This window comes from Colobus angolensis, unplaced genomic scaffold, assembly GCF_000951035.1.
Source record: "Colobus angolensis palliatus isolate OR3802 unplaced genomic scaffold, Cang.pa_1.0 Scaffold10, whole genome shotgun sequence".
In the NCBI taxonomy this organism is placed as follows: domain Eukaryota; kingdom Metazoa; phylum Chordata; class Mammalia; order Primates; family Cercopithecidae; genus Colobus; species Colobus angolensis.
This window is the reverse complement of record NW_012110919.1, coordinates 19,884,268-19,888,089: the sequence shown is the minus strand read 5'-3', so window position 1 is coordinate 19,888,089 and position 3,822 is coordinate 19,884,268.

The following is a 3,822-nucleotide window of genomic DNA, read 5'->3' as shown; positions in this document are numbered from 1 at the left end:
GATGGTCTCGATCTCCTGACCTCGTGATCCGCCCGTCTCGGCCTCCCAAAGTGCTGGGATTACAGGCTTGAGCCACCGCGCCCGGCCTAATTTTTCATTTTCTTTAATGACTGTACTGTTGACCAACCTAAGCTTGGTAAATACCAGGCTGAAGTTAAGTTGTGCTGGCTTTTGACACCCAAGACTTCCTCTCTTTGTCTCTAGAGTGTGAGGCTTTATTACAGCTGTGCTTGTCACTGGTGGGAACAGTCCCCCACCCCGAAACAACAAAGAAGCAAAACGCAATTCAATAGGCCACTGCATACATGCAGCTGTGCAGGCTGTGGTGGTGCCTCTTGGGACTGGGGGCCACCATGAGGTTGCAGGCATTTTCGTCCATCAGCGAATGGAAGGAAGACTGAATTTAGTGCACAGATGATCATTTAAGTAAAAGGAGGTTATAGGTTGTTTGTTTGAATACCAAATCTCTAGTTGCTCAGGATCCACTTGTAAGAGAGCTTCAAGTAGGAGCCCAGTGAGCCATGTTTTTGCTTTAACATGGGGCTGTTCCAACAGTAGCAGGCAGTTAGTTACAACCAGGAGCACATTTTTCCCAGAAGACCCATAAACAGCCCTTGCTTCCCAGGCTAGCCCACTAGTGGGCTCCAGTGTAGAGAGGAACCTAACACCTACTGTCTTTGCTGATTGCAGTTCCTGCTCTACACCCCAAATAGCTCACATTGAGAGGAGGTGGGGAGCATTGGGTCCTCTTAGACCAATCACAGCAGGCAAGTTCTGCAAGGAGGAGCTGGAATCATTTATATATTGAACCAATATTTATTGTGATTAAATGTAGGCTCTTTCATAGTACACCCTAGGTTCAGACTCTGGCTTAGCCACTAACCAGCTCTGTGACCTTAGGCGAGTTACTTAAGCTCTCTGAAACTTTTCTTTTTTTTAATCTACAAAATGGGGATACTAATAGCAAACTACCTCATGAGGCAGTTGTGACAATTAGACAAATTAGTAGACCAGGCATGGTGGCTCATGCCTATAATCCCAGCACTTTGGCAGGCAGAGGCGGGTGGATCACTTGAGGCCAGGAGCTTGAGAATAGCCTGGCCAACATGGCAAAACCTGTCTCTACTAAAAATACAAACCTAATGGGGCATGGTAGTGAGTGCCTGTAATCTCAGCTACTAGGGAGGCTGAGGCAGGAGAATCACTTGAACCCAGGATGCAGAGGTTGCAGTGAGCCGAGATCGCGTCACTGCACTCAGTCTGGGAGATAGAGCGAGACTCTGTCTCAAAAAAAAAAAAAAACCAAAATGTGAAATAGACATCATTATATACATTTTTCTATATACAAATACAGAAAAGAAAATATATTTGAAAGGAAAGGGCCATTCATAATTATGCCACCCAGAGATAGGGACTGTGAGCATTTCTTTCAGTCTGTCCTCTCAGCACCCAAGCACACTTGAATTATGCGGTTTATATACTTCTGTACCCTCTCTTTTCTGCCTAACAGGTCTTGAGTGCTTTATAAGCATTCAATATACATATGACTTTCATGCCTGCATCACATTCCATCAAGGGACAGGTTTCTGTAGTATGGGAGTCTGTGTTTTTTCCCAATATTTCTCTTACCTCGGATATCATTGCTTCAATCTTGGAAGACATCTTGAGTATTTTTTTCTGGGCTTCATTCCTAGAAGCAGAAATGTGTTCACTTTGAATCTTTGACTCTCACAGATGTTAGGTGCGGTGAAGTGTGGTTTTACGGTCTTCACACAGACGACATACACCAAATTTCTCTTAGCAATATTTGCTCCTCTGAGAAGGAAATTTCGCTGCTCAAGTCTCACCTTGAAATAGGTGAACTGGGTGTGGTGGTGTGCGCCCGTAACAGCTATGGGGGAGGCTGAGGCAGGAGGATGGCTTGCTTGAGACCAGGAGTTTGAGGCTGCAGTGAGCTATGATCACGCCCCTGCACTCCAGATTGGGCCACAGAGCAAGACCCTGTCACACACACAGAAGAAATAGCTTACCTGCCACTAAGCCACTCCTTTTTCCTTACATGTAGTACTTGCTGACGTACCAGAGCTCACCGTTCAGCCTGCACCATCCCAGGCTAGGGGTTAAGATCAAGAGCTTTATTCCATCTGCCTGGACTTGAGTCCTGGCTCTGCCATTACTCTGTATGACCTTGAGTAAGGCACATTCTCCCTCTGAGCTTCAGTCTCCTCGTTTCTAAAGGCAGCTTTATAAAGGCAGCTTCAAGGATTGTATGAGCTGATACATGCAGAGCACCTACCACAGGGCCTGGCATTGACCACAGGCTCAGGAAATGTTAAGCGTTTGTGTTGTGAGGCTTTGCAGGTGATGAAACTATTCAACTCTGCTGCTGCAACGTGAAAGCAGCCAGAGACAATATGTGTACACCAATGAGTGTGGCTGCATCCCAAGAAAACTTTATGGAAACGGAACCTTGAGTTTCACACAGTTTTCATGCATCACAAAACATTTTCCAACCACTTAAAAATGTTACCACCATTCTTATCTCACAAGCTGCAGAAAACCACGTGGCAGGCTGGAAGTGACAGACAGCTTGCAACCACTCACCTCCCCTAATCAGAGAGTGACCTCCAGGCAGACTTGCGTCTGTTTAGAGTTTCTCAGTCCCCTGTCCCTGAAGGCTGGCTATTTCCAAACCTGCTGGGGAAGGGTGAGGGGCCTGGGTTCTAGGGGTCTCACTTCCCCTCCCGTGGCTTCAGTTTCCCTGTGTGTGCAGGCAGGGTGAGCTTTTGGCTCTTTCCAGCTGCATCTTTCTAAGGTGACTGAGACTGTGTCGTGGCGAACACCTGCTGGGTTTCTGGTTTTCATTTTAAAATAACCTGTGTGCAAGGCAAGATATGAGTATCTTTCTGTGCATGTCCTGAGCCCCTGCCTGGTGCAAAGCTGCAGGGCAGACCCTGGGAGACCCCCTATTTCCTCCCTTCCGGAAGTGTCTGGGTATTCTCAGGCCTCCCAGCCTTTGCCTCTGCTGTGCTCTGTGCCTCGGCTGCCCACCTGGCTTGTCATCGCAAGTGCCACTTCTTAGAAGCTCCTCCTGTTAACCTCCCTCCCCCACCCCGGATGGAAGGAGAGGCCCCTCCCTTGCTTACCGCAGGATGGCACTCACTGCGCTGTGTCATTGTGGCATCATGTTCCATTGACTTGTTTACTCGCCAGCCTCCCCAGCAGATGAAGGGCTACCGGAGGGCCACAGAATTGCCCAGAATTGCTGGCCTTTGGACCTCAGGGCATGCAGTCTGGAGTGCCAGAGTTGGTCAAATGAATAAATTTAGGATGAAGAAATAAGAGAAGCAGGCCTGGCCCTTGTGGAATCTGTAGTCCAGCTCCCTAGAGAGGCTCTTGGTTGCAGCTAAAAGGGCCTGTGCTGTGCATCTAGAGAGAGTGATTTGAGTCCTGCAAGAAGAAATACACCATATTTGCAAACCCTTTGAAGATTCATATTTTGTGTTTTTTACTCCCGACCACCTTCCACCCCCTCTCTACCGCCCGCCAATCTTGGGCAAGAAGCGAGACCATTCTCCTTTCTGTCTGGTCACTCCTGTCCTTCGGGGGCCCCCTGTGGCCCCAACTGTCCATTGCCACTGAAGTGGTGCTGTGGCCTTTCTCAGTTTGGGCCCCACCCCCAGCCGAAGAACTTCTCCCCAGAAAGTTTCTACTTGGTTCTTAGTGTTTTGACAGTTACGGGAAACCAAGAGCAATGTCAGACCAAGGAGGTGCCTTACTACCCACCCTGTCTTTATCAACAGTGTCACCAAAGCTGTCACA